The sequence below is a fragment of the Melanotaenia boesemani genome, chromosome 17 (genome assembly GCF_017639745.1).
Source record: "Melanotaenia boesemani isolate fMelBoe1 chromosome 17, fMelBoe1.pri, whole genome shotgun sequence".
In the NCBI taxonomy this organism is placed as follows: Eukaryota; Metazoa; Chordata; class Actinopteri; order Atheriniformes; family Melanotaeniidae; genus Melanotaenia; species Melanotaenia boesemani.
Genome location: NC_055698.1, coordinates 25632716 through 25651446, shown reverse-complemented (window position 1 = coordinate 25651446; position 18731 = coordinate 25632716). Strand labels below are relative to the sequence as shown.

The window sequence follows — 18731 nt, the reverse complement described above, 5'->3', positions numbered from 1 at the left end:
AGAATATCAAAAGACCCTGTGTGGACAATAATCTTCATACCATCTGGATGTGAAGACAGAATGGTCGGCAAGATCTCTGTCAGTTCCCTGACTGATGTATCAAAAAGTGTTAGATTTTCCGTCTTTGCCATCCTCACATGCTGTGTTATGGAGTCCCCAATCAGAATTGTGTCTATTTGTTTTTGTGTAGAGGCGCCTTTAACTTCTCTAGTTCTGTTTGTGGAATTTTGGCCTCTCCTCCTGCTCTGGTTAGCCCTGGGCTGAGTTGTAGGGCTATTTCTTGAGTTTTTATAAATCCTTGCATTACATTCATCATTATTTATTTTAATATGAGTCAACATATCATATTTATTATGCAGTGAGACCTCAGGTGGTGGAGTGAGTGCTGGAGCTTTAAATATCCTGCTGGCTTTACCTCTGTGACAAACAACATCAGACCAGGTTCTGGCCGGGGTTGATGACTTTGGTCTGACACCAACAGTGTTCCAGAAGGAGGGATCAGGCTAGTCCAGTGTCATTTGAATACATCCAGGGAAGTGTATCAGCCAGGTCTGTAGCGGGAGGCTCCACATCCGACATGCCTTCGCATATGAAGATTTGACTTAGTTCATTTGACAGTTCAGTAGCTTGTACATAAGTTGCAATAGAGTCAATAAATTCTTCATTCACACGAATGTCTTGCAGTGTTTCAATCCTCTTCTCCAGCTGTGTTATGCTCAAAGAAAGTTGCTCACACTCAGTGCAGCTCACTGATACTGCAGGGTTAGGAGACATCATTCCACTAGTTCTCCGATGGCAATCAACTAAATTTATCAAAAACTATATTCGTTCCAGTCATTTATAAGTGACCAGGAGTCCTTGTTCCTAAATTTCTTGCTGGAAAAGATAAGAAAAAAGAAGAAAAAAAAAGAAGAAAATGCAAGCAGAAAGGAGAGCCAAGCAGGAAGCGTCCGCACGGCAGCAAAGCAGGAAGTTAGGCTGACACAGTTTATTTATTGGTCCAACTGGTCCATAAAACAGTAGATCGACATCCCAACTGACGCTGGGCCAAACTGCTTAAATTTTTTAACACCACCCCATTTCACAGTGTAGGGAAGTGTAGAGCTGTATAATATATAATATAACATATAATATTATAATCTAATATAATTTTATACACCTATAATTACTTTCTTTACCATATTCATTTATAAATTGTATTTACACTGATTGTTACTATATTACACTTTTTACATTGTACATTTTTACTCATCATGCTTTAATTCACTTCTAAGGTTTATTCTCTTCATATACATGCTCTGTTAAAAGTTCACTACGAGGGTAAGATGACCTTTATCTGGTCCTTCCTCAGACCCTTAGTCAGACTGGTTCTGGTGGAGACACAACTATGTGAGGTTGTTTTGACGGCAGATCTTGGAGTTGTGTGTCCACCCAAAGGTCTTCAGGAAGGAGGATTCTTTCTACAGAAATGTATAACTATTGTTTTTCCTCTTGCCTCCCTAGAGTCTCTCTTGACTTCACGCGAGTCGGGACGACCACTCTCATTACTTTCTGTAATTCTGTATTAAATACTTCTCCTGTAAATAAACCTTATATACTTTTACTCGTTCAGATGAAAGTAAAACATGGAAATATTAAGTTTAACACTATTAACGTTGATATTGGTTTTTCTTTATTCAGTTAAATCTTTCTAGCCTGCAAGTTTGACCTGCAGCTGATTGTTACTGTTGTTCTCACCTTCAGTCTTGTTCTTCAGCTTCTTCATTTCATCCTGCAGCTGACTGAAGTTAGTTTCCGTAGCTTTAAAAAAAAAGACATAGTTAAAAATGTAAAACATCACAATATTGAGGTAAATATTATGAAGTGTGATATTAGTGTTTGTGTATTCAGATAAAAATCTTTCTTACCTTCAAGTTTGGCCTGCAGCTGATTTTTACTGTTGTTCATTTTGCTCATTTTCAAGGTTACTAAAAGACAAACGACAGAAAATCTTTTTTTTTTAATTAACAGAAGAAATTTAATAAATGAAAATTGTTAGTAGCCATGTATTCCTCCATCACTGAGGGTGATGTAATAGACATCATGCACGACTAACAGGACTCTGCAAAAAAGTAGATTTTACAAATTAATATAAATTTGCTCTTTGTGACCATTTTCAATGGAAATTGTTTGTCTTTTTGTCTTTAAAGACTGTTGCTATCAACGATGATAGTGAAACAAAGTTTTTTAACATCTCAAATTGAGGCAAGCTGCTAAGTGGGAGAAATGATGGATTCTACATGTTGTACAAGACAGCAACCATCCACAAACTCTCATTAATAGACAAACTAAAACAGGGTAAGCCTTTTTTTCATTTTGTATATAAACCATCACTATCGCCCCCATCCTCAAGATACCAGACGACAGTGACAACAGCAATTCCTGGCCCATTGCCCTAATGTCTGTGATGATGTAATGCTTCTAGAAGCTGGACCAGCAGCATATCAGGTCTGCCTCCCACCAACATTTGAAGCTCCCAGTTCACCTACAGAAGCAAACCTTGCACTAAGGACACCATTACTATCACTTTTCACACCATGCTGAGCCACCTTGAACACCATGGTAACTATGTAAGAGTCCTCTTCATAGATTATGGCTCAACCTTCAACACCATCACACCAGACATCTCAGTACAGAAACTGCGGTACCTGGACCTCCCACCTTCCACCTGTTCCTGGATTAGAGACTTCTTTCAAACAGACTACAGGATGTGAAGCTCAGCCCCCACCTCTCCTCCCCCCTCACACTAATCATGGGCTGAGCCCACTCCTGTATGCCCTGTACACCCATGAATGTGTCCCTTGTCACCCCAGCAGCTACATCAAGAGTTCAGATGACACCTCAGTTATGATGCTTATATTTGACAGAATGGTGTCAGGTCAGCAACAGCATGAAACAAACAGGAAGGGTCTGCAGCATATGATCTGCACAGCTCAAAAAGGCATCAGCCTTGTCAGAACACAGAGCACACATAAACTGCATTATGACTATTAAACCATCTCTAAAATGCTTAGCACACTAAGTGTGTCTGTGTGTATATAAAGAGCTCATATGCAATATTCATTGAGAAATAATTCCTATCACTTCTACAATGTCACAAGATTTATTTCCATCCAGAGTTGTATTAATTTTTTACTAAGATCTTGTATTGATGATGGGGGAGTCCGACCACTGTGCAAGGCCTTCTCCAGCACGTCCCAAATATTACAGTTAAGTTCCGGACTCTGTGGTGGTCCATGTGTGAAAATGATGTCTAATTGTTACGTCCCGCTTCAGGGGTATGAGTGGGCGCAACACAAAAGTAAGTCATGGACAGATGTATAAGTAAAACACAGCACATTTTATTGTGTGAGCATAACTGAAGAATAAAACCAGATGTCAAACATAACCCATAAAGGTTATTCCTATAACCAAACACAAAACCCGCCGAATAATCCATACGAAGATTATACAAACAAAAGAGTGCCCATAACTCGGCGTGTTAACTAAATAACAAAAGGTGCAGCAGTTCCAATAAGCTAAGTGAGCACAATCACAAATGAATAGCCTAAGCTAGCCCAACATGTGACAAAGGTCTAAACACAAAGGTTAACGAAATGGCAGAACACATACTAACACAAAGCACAGCTCAAACCCAAACTGTGTGCAATACAAAGGTAAAGCCCACCGAACAAGACTACAATTACTTCCACACAGGAAACACAAACAGCCAGGTTTAACCCTGCTGTTCATCCAGGAACATCAGAGGAAACGTCTCAGTCTGTAGCTGCAGAGTTAAACCACAACCTGCAGGACCTTAGACACCAAGCTGGTTTCTGATCACCATCAGCAGAGAATTTAATGATTTTTAAAGTTGGTTAATTACAATTTTATTCTTGTGTTTCTTTCAGGTGCAACCTCTCCAAAACTGGAAAGGTAGTGTGCCAGAAGAGGAGCAGACTGAAGCCTGACAGAAAATACGCTTTTAAATAAAAATCTACGACTCATCACAAAGTTGCCAAAGCATTTTTCTCATAATACATTTCAAGATTCAAAGTGTTTATTGTCATTTGCACAGTAAGGAAACAAGTTTCCCTGAACAATGAAAATCTTACTTTGAATGCCAAAAAACATAAAATAAAAAATAAACAGTTAAAAAAAACTAGATAGAAGATAAAGATAAGAAAAAAAAAACTTGGAGTAAATAATCTATGTACATAATTGTGCAGTGTGCCACATTCAACAACGATCAGCTATGCAAAAAAAAAAAAAAAAAACTCATGAGGTAGACGATAAGATGCATTTGCAATTATAAATGATAAGACACAAAACAGTAAACAATTTTACTACAACTGTATGAAATCACTAAAACATTCACTATCCCTGTTGCACAAGTACACTTCCCTCATACGTCCCCGCTGTAAGTAGACCACTACAGTCATTATAGATTGGTATACTTTAGTTTCTCTTACCTTAACTAATCTTAACTAATACCTCTCCTTGTTATTTATATGAACAGAAAATAAATATTCACTCGGATGGTAGATTACGTATCGTTTATTGAACACGTATTCCAAGTTGAGATAGGGATGACAAATGTGAGGCGTCAATGCTGTCCTTCTGATGCATCAGACGGCCACAGCCAGCAGATGGACCTCTTTGATTTGGTCAAATAATTCAGAACAGCAAGCCATTTTCATGCATCTGGGTCAAAGTTGGCTTGATGATTCATGAGGCCTCGGTTTCACCATCCCTATCTACAACAAAAATGCTACCATTTAGCACAACGAACAGACAGTAAAGCAACGCAGCAATAACTCTGCCAAGGTGAGGGGAAGCAGTCTGTGCTGTCCAGCTTCTCCCTTCTGAATGAACCTCTGCAGCAATCCTTTATTTCCGGTACTCCATCGAGCTGCAGTATGATTGGCTGGATGATGAGCCAATCAGCATGGATGATACCAGGGGTGCGTCAGGTCCAACCAACCGAATAGACATCCAGGCCAGACATTTGCATGCAGGACGAGCCACAGCTGTCTGCAATGAGCAGCACCCATAACACTCATGCTCCCTGAACCACTGTTTTACAATCCTGGCATTGTCATTTTGAAATATGCCTATACGATCAGGAAAGAAAAAAAATCCATTGATGGAATAACTGGGTCGTTTAGGTATCAGCTAACCTCGTTCTTTGGCAGGATAATGTTGCTGAAACTTGACCTGACCAACTGCAGCAACCTCAGACCTTAACACTGCCCCCACAGGCTTTTACAGTAGGCACTAGGTGTCATGGGGTTTGGCTTGGGTTGAGATTTCCCAGCCGTCCCTGAAGGCATTCTCCTTCCAGCTCTGATTGTCTGCTCTGATTACTGATGCGCGCCACCTGCACTGTGCTCTTTATATACCTGTGTGTGACAACCTTTCTCTGCCAGATTGTCTTGGTTTATCCCTGCAAGCTTCCAGCTCTGATCTTCTGCTTGCTGACCTGTTTTGATCTCTGACCCATTTTGACCTGGATTTCCTGATTCTGCCTGCCCCATTCTGGTAACTCTGTTGTTTGGCTTTTTCTGGAACTCTGACCTTTGGATTGTCTTCAGGATTTGGATATTGGATTACAGACCTAACCGCTATCACTGGAAGGATCTTTCTGGATCACCTTTTGGGAGGCTCAATCTAGAGCTTTTACCAATCAACCGACAACCTTGCCCCATGTTAACTTTCTCTGGTTTAGTTGCTTTGACAGTTTCTCGATGGGAATTCCTCTGGCTGCTCCTGTCCTCACTCCCGGAGAAATCTGTCGTGTGGACTCCTTCACCTTCTCTGGTACGTAGTCACATTCAGCAGATTCTTGTCCCTGATAATTCTGTCTGCTCACCCCTGCTCTCATACGTCCACAGACGAGCTGCCAGAAAGGAACCAGATGCTTCCATCTTGACTACATTCCCAAAAAAACACTCTTTACACCAATCCTTGGGTCTCTGACTTTCACTGGGTCCAGTCTGCTGAAACGTGACACTAGGCATGATTGCATCACTTCATCTGCCTCTCTTCTTACCCTGACGTGCCCATCACTCTGGAACAGGGTAAATCTGGTCTCATCAGACCACATGACCTTCTTCCATTGCTCCATAGTCTGGTCTTTATGCTCCCTAGCAAACTGAAGCCTTTTTCTCCAGTTAGCCTCTCTGATTAGTGGTTTTCTTATGGCTACATAGTTTAGTCCAATCCCTTGAGTTCCCTTTGCATTGTGTGTGTGTGTGTGTGTGTGGAAATGTGCTTACTTTCACTACTAACCCTTTAAAGCCCATCCATAGGAAAATTGTGGAGATAAAACAAATTTTTTCATCTGAAGTCTTTACATGGTCCTTTTACAAAATAATGAAACATATAAATTTAAAGAACTAGTTTTTTCCTCACCACATTTCTTCTTCGAAGATGATAGTTCTCCACTTTCCTCCCAGTTTTTTAATAATACGTTAGACAGTTTTTAACCCAATTTTAGTAGTGTCTGTAGTGTTCTTAGATGTTTTCTTTGCTTGATGAATGTCAGCGATTTGACCTTCTTAAACAGACTAACATCTTTTCCATGACTACTAGTGATGCGCGGGCTGCCCTCTAACCCACGTGTCCCGCGGACTACCCATGGTTCGGGTTGGGCCGGGTCAAAGAATTTTTGCTTCACTGCGGGGCGGGTTGGTGTGGTTTACTATTCCGAAATATCTAGTTCAAAATTTTTTTTTTTTTTTTTTTTTTCAACCTGGTACAGATAGTTTGTTTCTACATACAGTTTTTACTTTGTCTCAGTCTTGACAGAGAAACAAACTTACAAAAACAAATCAATAGCTACTTTTTCAAGTCACATTAAGTACAAATAAAGGAAGCTCAAAGAGTTTAAGAATACTTAGAATTAATGGAGAAGTGTATTTTTCCATGACAGTTGACAGTAAACAGATGTGCTTCACACTTTTAAATTAAGCTGTGAGAAGAACGTTGTTGTACTGTTGCTGTGGTTTCTTTAATACAGTGTGGTTAAATGTGTGAAGGCCTATTTTTCCACTGTGGTACTCAGACCAAGTCACCACGTCACCTTCGGCTGATCATGCAGCTTATTTTTAGAAGCAGCTCCTCACATTTAAAATATATTCTCATATTCACCTGAACATGCCTTTACCTTTACAGCAGAGACTTGGCAGTAAAGATGAAAATAAGCTGAAAAATCATGTTTAATAGAACAGATATAAATTTGATGTAACTGGTAACAATTATTTTTTTTTTTTTTAACCAGCTATTAATAGATTCTTAACCAAGTGTCTGTCTTTTGACAGGTTGCGGAAATATAGTACTGTACAACAGAAAGGGATCATATAACCAAGTATTTTCAGTAATAAAATCCATAAAATTTCCAGAGCTGTTATTTAAAATTTTTTTTACTTATTTTTCTACAACACTCTGCATATCTACAGTATAAATCCTTTCTACCACCTGTCAGCTACTTTGTTAGAGAAGGGTCCTGCTCTGATTTTCATCTCAGAACCTGCTCATAACTTCTCTCACCACATTGATGGCCCATTCAGACCTGTGTCTCCAACATCTGTACAACATCATTGATTTAGAGAAGACATCGTCTTGCTTCCTTTTGCTGCTTCACTCTCACTACATATCTGAACCTGATCTATCTTTATAGATGTGCACAGCTCTTGGGTGACTAGTAGATTTTAAAGCTGTTTCACTAGCAAACCTCATTAATACTGAAAAGAAATATGAAATAAAGGTAAACAATATCTAAGAGAAATAGCATATTATCAACTATTTCATTCTTCAGCTTCAGTGACAGTAACATGTGTCTGACATGAGTTGCCTACTATTGGTCACCCATCCAAAAACAATACTTTTGGTTAAACATGTGCCAGTGTGAACCATAAACCGCTAGATTCCTCCTTCTCAGTTGAGCGATAAACAACAAGAGAGACGTACTAGCGACAGAAAAGCCGATCAGCTGATTACTGACAGCGTCACGATTCACAACAGGAGAGGGAGGGGGAGATTTCATGACTGTTCTGGAAAAAAAAAATCTTGTTTTTTTTGTCTTTAAAGACTATTGCTATCAGCAATGATAGCACAAGCAAATTTCTAACACCTCAAATGGAGGCAAGCTGCTAAGTGGGAGAAATGCTGGATTCTACAAGCTGTACAAGACAGCAACCATCCACAAACTCTCATTAATAGACAACCTACATAAGGGTAATAATTTTTTTCTCTTTTGTATGATAAAATCATCACTGTCGCCCCCATCGTGAAGACACCAGACGACAGTGACCACAGCAATTCCTGGTCCATTGCCCTAATGTCTGTGATGATGTAATGCTTCTAGAGGCTGGACCAGCAGCATATCAGGTCTGCCTCCCACCAACATTTGAAGCTCCCAATTCACCTACTGAAGCAAACCGTGCACTAAGGACACCATTACTATCACTTTTCACACCATGTTGAGCCACCTTAAACACCATGGTAACTATGTAAGAGTCCTCTTCATAGATTATGGCTCAACCTTCAACACCATCACACCAGACATCTTAGTACAGAAACTGTGGTACCTGGACCTCCCACCTTCCACCTGCTCCTGGATTAGAGACTTCTTTCTAACAGACTACAGGATGTGAAACTCACCTCTCCTCCCCCCTCACACTAATCATAGGCTGAGCCCACTCCTGTATGCCCTGTACACCCATGAATGTGTTCCCTGTCACCCCAGCAGCTACATCATCAGGTGTTCAGATGACACCACAGTTATGATGCTTATATTTGACAGAATGGCATCAGGTCAACAACTTACTCCTGAACAGCACAGAGGCATTATCGACTTCAGGAGGAACAGGAAGGTTACACTCCTCTCCATATCAAGAACGTACTCACATAATGCATCACAGCATGAAACAAACAGGAAGGGTCTACAGCATATGATCTGCACAGCTCAAAAAGGCATCAGCCTTGTCAGAACACGAAGCACACATAAACTGCAATATGACTATTAAACCATCTCTAAAATGCTTAGCACACTAAGTGTGTCTGTGTGTACATAAAGAGCTCATATGCAATATTCTTTGAGAAATAATTCCTGTCACATCTACAATGTCACAAGATTTATTTCCGTCCAGTGTTGTATTATTTTTTTTTTACCAAGATCTTGTATTGATGATGGGGGAGTCTGACCACTGTGCAACGCCTTCTCCAGCACGTCCCAAATATCCTCAATGAGGTTACGTTCTGAACTCTGTGGTGGTCAGTCCATGTGTGAAAATGATGTCTCATGCTCCCTGAAGCACTGTTTTACAATCTGACCCAGATGAATCCTGGCATTGTGATTTTGGAATATGCCTGTATGATCAGGAAAGAAAAAAATCCATTGATGGAATAACCGGGTCATTCAGGTATCAGCTGATCTCGTTCTTTAGCAGCATAATGTTGCTGAAACTTGACCTGACCAACTGCAGCAACCCCAGATCATAACACTGCCCCCACAGGCTTTTACAGTAGGCACTAGGCATGATGGCTGCATCACTTCATCTGCCTCTCCTCTTACCCTGATGTACCCATCACTCTGGAACAGGGTAAATCTGGACTCATCAGACCACATGACCTTCTTCCATTGCTCCATAGTCTGATCTTTATGCTCCCTAGCAAACTGAAGCCTTTTTCTCCAGTTAGCCTCTCTGATTATGGTTTTCTTATGGCTACATAGTTGTTCAGTCCCAATCCCTTGAGTTCCCTTCACATTGTGTGTGTGGAAATGTGCTTACTTTCACTATTAACCCTTTAAAACCCATCCCTAAAAAAATGTGGAGAAAAGTCTCATTTTCATCTGAAGTCTTTACATGGTCCTTTTACAAAATAATAAAACATATAATTTAAAGATAGACAGTTAAATAGATTACTGTTATATATCAAAATCAATGTAGTGCATTATTGAATTTTATTATATATTTTATTGTTATATTTATTGTATATTTCATATTCTGCACCAGGGGGCAGAGAGGGTTTTGAGCCGAGTTCAAACCATGAAGCAATGACAAAGGTTTCAGAAACTCAATACAATTCTTTGTATTAAACATGATACATATGACATTAAAGGGTTAAAAATGTCCCTGAGTTGTACTGGTGATTTTCTTTGATTTGATTTTACCAAACATTTATGTAATCGTTGACCACGATAATTCAGGAATTTTTTTTCTATCTGACCACATTTCTTCTTCGAAGATGATGGTTCTCCACTTTCCTTCCAGTTTTTAATAATACGTTAGACAGTTTTTAACCCAATTTTAGTAGTTTCTGTAGTGTTCTTAGATGTTTTCTTTGCTTGATGAATGTCAGCGATTTGACCTTCTTAAACAGACTAACATCTTTTCCATGACCACGAGGTGCCTTTCCACATGGTTGTTTAAGAAATGAGAAGCTGCTCATTGCAACAGTTGGGGTTAAATAACTTGTTGCCAGCTGAAAGATAATCGTCCATGCAGTAATTATCCAATAGGAGGCTCATATCTATTTACTCATCACATTTAAAATATATTCTCATATTCACCTGGACATGCCTTTACCTTTACAGCAGAGACTTTGCAGTAAAGATGAAAATAAGCTTGAAAATCATGTTTACTTTTTGGTTGTTTTATATCTTCAAGCACAACTTGGAGATGCAACATAATTTTTTTGTACTTCTATGTGCAATGACAATAAAGTTTTCTAATGATCATATTAAGAACCCAGTTTAGAATAGGAAGTAAACAACAAATACACAAAGGAAAAATACTTTGGAAAATACAACACGGTACAAGATTAACACAAGAGACACAACCTGAACAAAAGACAAAAATTATCAGATGCTTTGCAATTCAACCTGGTACAGATAGTTTGCTTCTACATACAGTTTTTACTTTGTCTCAGTCTTGACAGAGAAACAAACTTACAAAAACAAATCAATAGCAACTTTTTCAAGTCACATTAAGTACAAATAAAGGAAGCTTAAAGAGTTTAAGAATACTTAGAATTAATGGAGAAGTGTATTTTTCTATTAAAGTTTACAGTAAACAGACGTGCTTCACACTTTTAGATTAAGCTGTGAGAAGAACGTTGTTGTACTGTTGCTGTGGTTTCTTTAATACAGTGTGGTTAAATGTGTGAGGGTCTATTTTTCCACTGTGGTACTCAGACCAAGTCACCACGTCACATTCGGTTGATCATGCAGTTTATTTTTAGAAGCAGCTCATCACATTTAAAATATATTCTCATATTCACCTGAACATGTCTTTACCTTTACAGCAGAGATTTGGCAGTAAAGATGAAAATAAGCTGAAAAATCATGTTTTTCCTGTGGTCTTCATCGCTGTATTAATTTAAATACAGTCTCTTCTTCCCTTTTCTATTCGAGTTGAGCTTCCTGTTGGCGTTTGTCTTTTACTTTCCAACTTTTCCTTTATGTAGATTCCTTCTTTCAGTACTCATTGATCTTGAGTAGGAGAGTATTGTGTACCCTACTTTATGTGATACCTTTTTTTTTAACCAGCTATTAATAGATTCTTAACCAAGTGTCTGTCTTTTGACAGAACATTTCCTTCTCACAGGTTATGGAAATACAGTACTGTACAACAGAAAGGGATCATATACCTTCAACTTCCTGTGCATACAATTCATAGGGGACTTCACATGGACCCACAACACATTGTTTGATCACAAAGGCAAGGCAGCATCTATTCTTCCTGTTATACTTGCTCAGTAAAATAAACTTGCAACACCTGCTGTTGTCCTTTTATCACTGCTCTGTTGAGAGTGTGTTATCTTACAGCATACTAGTGTAGTAGAACAGCAGCTCCACAGCAGACAACAAGCCCAGAGTGATCAAAACAACACAAAGGATAACAAATGAACACCGGTCTGCGTAACTGGGCAGCCAAAACCAAAAACACCATACTGTTGTTATCCCAAAGCTAACAACACACTGAACACAGACCTGAAATTACAATGACAGTGACTGACTTAACAATTACTGTCATTTAAATTTACCACTATCGTAATTATTACGGTGAAATATTGACTGGTATCATGGCATCAATACCTTGTATGCAGTTTTATTACTGACACCTATGGGCATTTTTTCATTGTAAATACACTTTATACTTACATCACATGTTGGGGTGTGACAGTGTGATGGGGTGTGAATGTGTGCAGTTTGTAGTGTGTAATTAATTTTTTTTTAATTGTTACTAAAAGGGAATATGTGTCCTGCACGGTGGTGTGGTGGTTAGCACCGCAGCCTCACAGCAAGAAGGTTGCCGGTGCGAGCCTCGGCTGGGGGGAGGTTGGAACCGGGGGGGGGGGGGGGGTTGGTTGTGGCCTTTTTGCATGTTCTCCCCGTGGAGACATGGAGATAGGTTAATTGGTTATTCTAAGATGTCCCTAGGAGAGAGTGTGCGTGTGAATGGTTGTTTGTCTATCTGTGTTGGCCCTGTGACAGACTGGTGACCTGTCCAGGGTTTACCCTGCCTCTCACCTGTTAAAATGCTGGGATAGGCTCCAGCTCACCCGCGACCCGTATAAGCGGTCAAGATAATGAATGAATGAATGAATGTCCTTTTATTTTAATTTTTTTTATTTTTATTGATGGTAATGCACCAACACAAAGCAGTGAATTTTATCAACTTTAACGACAGTTTGTGGAGGCAAAACATGTTGCCAGGAAAAAATATTGTTACAATCAACCCAAAATACTCAGAACCCAGACTGTTGAAGTGTGATACTAACTGACTAAATTCAGTGTAAATGTCATGTGGGTGTAGTGTGCATGAAGACAAATGACAAACTCTGTCCCTGACACTTCATATTCAAAGCGAGTGGCATCTGAACCATCCCACGTTATTAGTAGAAATTATAAAGGTTATACAGCCGTTCTTTCTGTGTGTGACGAACAAACGATCATGTTAACTGGTTTTGAGGTGTTGTATTTTATCTTACTGTATATGGACAGAGTGATGATCCCAGCTAACATCACCAAACACAGCACGACACCTCCAACAAGCCCTCTCTGGACTGTAGGATGCTTTGGAGTCTGTGGTGCTACATGAAACAAAGATCACAGATTAAACCAAACAATGGGTTCATACTTTCCTTCATCATGTTTGAAATAAATTTTTTTAACATCATGTCATTTATTTACCTCCATCCTGTGACTGAAAATTAGTCCGATTATCCACAACATCGCCTGCAGTCTCATAGATGCTCACTTCCATCTCTTCCCATTCTTCTCCGCCTTCTTGCTCCTTTCTGGTGTATCTCATCATTGTTGACAAATCTGGTTCGGCATAAATATGTGAGGACATTGTGGAACAACTGAGACAGCTGAGCAGATGCTGCACTTGCTGTGTGCTTCGTGTTGATGCTCTTATTTGCTCTTCTACCACACGCAACACTGACTGGCAGATACGCCCTGTAAATTTAAGGAAGTTACACCAATACTATTAATGCAGCCATTGTTTCCTGTTCACACTTCAGTCTGATATTAGTAGACGAACTTTGCGGAAGTGGCTAAAACTTAAGCAGCAGGTTTGTGTGTGTGTGTGTGTGTGTGTGTTTGTTATGGTTTTAGTTAAACCCCTCATATGCTTAATTTTTTGGGTTTTCTTTTCAATAAAGATTTTTGTAAAACTATTTACAAATAAACACATCAGTGTTTGGTGGGGAAAAAAACAGATTTTGCTAATCAAAAATTGTTTTCGTGTTGTGAAGTGGCACACATGAAAACACCAGCACATACATAAACCAGTTTAGCAACTTGCACCAACTGGGAAATTTCACTTTGTTTCATTCTTTTTTTTTCTATCACTTAAAGAAACTGAAAGTGGTTTTAAAAACACATTCTGCTTCTTCCCATAGAAAACAGAATATTTTAGATATGCATCAAATTTCCAAAGCCATTGAGCCATTTTAGTTTAGTTGAATAATTAAGTTACCTTTTGTTTGTTTGTTTGTTTTGTCATTTCAGATTTGATTAATAGAAAAATTAATACAAAAATGTAGGCGCCGCCTTGAATTGTCACAAGAGACTTAATTACAAATTAATTTGAATTAAGATTCTTTTATCAAATATTAGACAAAATTCAAGTTGATGTTGCCTGTAAATGATTACAGTTTCATCTGATTTAGATGTTTTAGCCAGAGGTATTGATGATGAATATTCAAACAGTAACAGTCAAAAGTTTGAACATTAATTCCCATTAAATCTAAATGTGTTCACAGTTTTACCTGAAAGTGTATTTTTATAGATGTGTCTGAGCTTAATGTTAACGCGCGATTAACTCAACGCTTAAATAACGCCGTTAATTTTTTTAATCGGGCGTTAATTTTTTTTTTTTTTTTTCCGGCCGCTGGCTTTGATGACAGAAACATGGCGTCCATGTCTCCCTTCCCTGCTGCAGCGGTGCATCTGACGTGATCGGGAGAGAGCTGGTTTATTAACATAAAGAGATGTTTTCTGTCTGGAACAGGAAGAAGAAAAAAAGAACTGACGTTTCTCTTTGTCAAAATACATGCAGATGGACAGAACATCGTAATTTTTGGACGGGAAACTTTTTTTATTATTATTTTTTTAATAAATGTGGTTTTAATTTATGCAAGACAGCAAAGATAAGACGTGCTTTCTGACTTTTACAAACGTACAGCATAAAACGGGTCTTTTTCTACCTCTGGTTCGGTGAATATTGATCATAGCGAGATGAAACTTCCAGCTGTGGAATCTGTGAGATGTGAGCTTTCAGTAGAGGAGTCGTTTGTTCGTGTTCATGGGGAGACATCATCTGTGTTTACATATTTTTCTGACTTTGTGTACCTGGACTTTAAATTGCTTGTTGTCTTAACTGTGTTTGGTGGTCATAGAAATGGTTTTGCTGAGCTGTTAGCTGAGATTCTTTCTGTGGATACCACACATGTTTACAGTTACATTTACACATCTGACGTTACACCTGGAAAAAAGATGTTAACCCCTTAACTCCCGGTAGCGGAGGCTGCAGGTGCAGTCAAGCTAAAAATGAAAGTTTTGAGAATTTATAGGCCAAAAATCTGGATAATGAAGCACTGAAGGTGCATGGATGCAAGTTATTGTGCATAATGTGAATATTTCTCTCTCCTCACCATCTAGAAGCTGTGAGATTCTCATCCTGCTTTCTGTCTGTTCACCTGATGCTGATATTCATCACATATTGTTCCTTCTGTGTTTAGAAGGAAGCAGCTTCACAGCTTTAAATTCATCCTGCTGACTTTTTACCTTTTAGTTAGTAAATCCTGAACAATTCATCCTTCTTTGTCATAAATATTTGATTTTATAAATATAAATGAAGAAATATTTTAACTGTTGCTGTTTAAAGAAAACAACTGCTGCTAAATCTGTTTATGTGTTTAGTGCAGGGGTCTGCAACCTTTCCAATCCAAAGAACCATTTTTCCCTCAGCCAGCTAAATAAAACTACTTTAGAGCTGCAAATGTTACAAGACTTTTCAAAAAGGCAACTTAATATAAATTCTTTAATGAAGAACCACCATAGGATATTTGTTATTTTTAAAGAACCACATTTTTATTTCTATTTTTAGGTTTTAAAATAAAGAAAAACCTAAAACCTTTATGAAAAGGGGATAGACAGACTTTATTCTAAGGGATGTAGATATTTGTAGAAAATGATGTAAAAAAAAAAAAAAAAGTCCCTGGTTTCCAAACTAATGGCAAGAAAGATAGATTTTAAAAAATTATTTTAGCCCCATTATTAGAGGCAATGTGAAAGGTCCAGAGAGACACTTGAGGCTCCAGAGTCGCAGGTTGGACACCCCTGATGTTGTGTTTGTAAACCAAAATTTACTATATTTTCTATATATAGCCATAAGCCTTCTTTTAAAGGAAAGAGACATTTTGCGAGTAACAATACGATTAATCTCGATGAAAATGTTTAATCATTAAATACATTTTTAAAATGACAGAAAACTAAATAAATTGCTGCCTAAAATCCAAAGTTTTAGTTTAAAAATACACTGAATGAAATAATCCAAAATAACTGTAAATATTAGTCATGCAAAACAAAAGAAAACTGAGGAGAAGCTGAATCGTCGGCCAGCGAGAAACTAAGGAGACAGTGAAGTATGCAATATCAGCTAATTTAACAAATGTGGCACAAAATCCAGATTATTTTCCCTGAAGTAAAAACTTGTTTTGTGATTTAGTTTCAGAGAAAAGTACTTGCATGCATCAACAAGTCCACAATTTATTTCCATCTGTAGAAATAATATTTCTCTTGTTTCCTTGTATGTTTGTAAATTTGTAGACAAAATCCTTAAATGTCATTGTGCTGTTGAAAATGTTGGATCCTCAGTATTTACCAGATTAAACATGTTAAATATTCACTGGTGAACTCCAGCACAGATTTACCTCCATGGTGGACCAGCCTGACCACCAGTGAACGTGACAGCATCCCCGTAAACATCACCTCCCTCCACTTTTATCCCGTCATCTTCCCAAACTCCGTTGTTGTATCGCACAGTTGCAGTAAAATCTGGCTTCTTGAAGGCATTTTCAGGCCAACAAGAACCAAGACTTCCGTGTGTGTTTCTGTTTTGTGCTACACTGGTTTCAACATGAAGTACAGAGGAAGTTGTGGCAGGAAGAGATAAACACACACAACCTAAGTTTCATCTCTGAACAGCAATACCTAAAAGTAAGTATTTTCTCAGTCATCAGTTTGGCCTAAAAAGCTTTTTTCCCCCTGGAATAAAAACTTGATTTATACTATTTAATTGCATTTTGATGTTTGGTTTCCACCTGACATATTATTTCTTTTATATTGTGTTAATAGATCAAACTGCAGAGGAGAAAATATTAGTTGACATTACTAAACTGTTTGAATTAAAGCCAAGTTAAATAACAATAAAAACAATCTGTAGGTTTTTCTTAACTAGACTATTAATTATTATGATCTGGCTTACACAAATACAAATTAGATGACAAATAATTTGGCTCAATTTGATTGTATGTAAAGTGATCTGAGCAGGAACGAAGTTTTGATTTAAAAGGTGAGGGGAGGCAGAAGTATTTATTTATTTTTTATATAAAACTAATCTTTCAGCTCACTGTGTTTTCTAGAAGTTCTTTAAGTTTTCTGTTGCTAATTTTAAGCTTAATGTTTCATTTTTTGGTTTGACTGGTTGTAAAGCATGTAGTAAAACATTATCACCCATTTCTATGTTTCACCTTGTTAGTCAACTTCAGTACCACCAATTTTACACGTATTTATGGAATATCATCATTTACATAGCACCACCTAATGGTGGGCAGGTCAAACTGGCATCACAGGTGGGAAGAAATTTTATAAAATGTCCATTATTCAGTGTAAGTAGTCAAGTCTTAAATTTTATTTTAAATAAGTGTAACACAGAACCAAAGTTTCCAAACACATGTTGTCTGCGATCATTAGCAGAGATAAATTCCTGGCAGAGGTTCTTCCTGTTCAAGGCATCATCTCTTTCTTCATGTATGTGACAAAATGTGACAAACTGCCACATTGTTAAGGCGTTTCTGCCTCATGCAGTTGCAAAGCCAGGTCTTTAACCTCCTAAGTGCCCTGAAACTCCGCTCAGCTTCAGCATGATGATGATGGAACAATCAATAACAGTCACAAGGACGTCCACCTGGTCAAAAAGATCTCTGACTTCAGGATGTCTGGTGTTTGAACTTTGAAAGCTCTGATCCAGATTACTCTCCCTCCTCCAGCCTCTTCTCCTGCATCTCCTTCAGCTTCTCCTACTCTCCAGCGGGACAGCGGGAACAGCCAATCAAGCAAGAAATGGCAGAGCCAGTGGAGGAGCTTGTGGGCGGTCTAAACTAAGGGAATTAGGCTTCAGCTTGAGCGGCTGTTTTCCGCTTGGTCCTAGTGCTTGACGACTCTCTGTTTACTATAGTAAAACATTGTTTTTTGGACAGTAAAAAGTGCAGGCGACCAAAACGGCCTTTTGAAAAAGTGCAGGGGACATGTCCCCTGTGTCCCCCCTAAAATTACGTCCATGGATCTGAGATTGAATTGAATTGAAACAGTAAATACTTACAAAAGAATGAACTGCACAACTTTTAGATGTCTAATTATAATGTGTAATAATGTTCGACTTTAGTCTAGTTTTTGTTCTTGTCTGATATTTACCACAAATGTGTCATGCTGAGCACTTATCAATACAGATATTTTTTCACTGTCATCATTTGCTGACACCAACTTTTTCAGGAAATGAAACCTTCAAATCTTCACTGATCAATAAGAAAGATTTGATCTGCTAGTTACACCAAAGCTTTTCATCAACTTGCAAAGGAAAGTTATTCTTCTTGCTTCTAATATTTTCATGTAGTTGGATTTGTACATTTTAAATAAACGTGAATCAAACTGAAATAAAAATAGATTTGATCTAAAGTAGAAGTTTAAATATGAATCAGTTTTTATGTTATGACTCATCCAGCATCTGGACTGTTTCTGGTTTGACTCTGACTGTTAAACCTTTCTAACATCAGCTGACGGTTGTCAGGTTAACCCATCATCACTGCAGCTTTTAGGAAACTGGACCACATGACCAGTCTCAGCTAACATCAGGCTGCTGAAGTTAATGTAGATCTTTTTCTTTTCCTCTTTGTCTCTATTTCTCTTCAGGGAC

The 18731-nt window shown here is 38.3% G+C and overlaps 1 protein-coding gene and 1 long non-coding RNA gene across 2 annotated transcripts in view; both read right to left on the bottom strand.

Moving 5' to 3' along the window:
- Window positions 1-18731, bottom strand: part of LOC121656682 (C-type lectin domain family 4 member F-like) — a 781688-nt gene that overhangs the window by 481127 nt on the left and 281830 nt on the right. The window lies entirely within an intron of this gene.
- LOC121656745 lies at window positions 7258-18080 on the bottom strand. Its single transcript, XR_006013465.1, has 3 exons — window positions 18003-18080; window positions 8596-8600; window positions 7258-7267 (listed from the first exon to the last, which is right to left on the bottom strand). It is a non-coding gene; the product is annotated as an uncharacterized LOC121656745 (long non-coding RNA).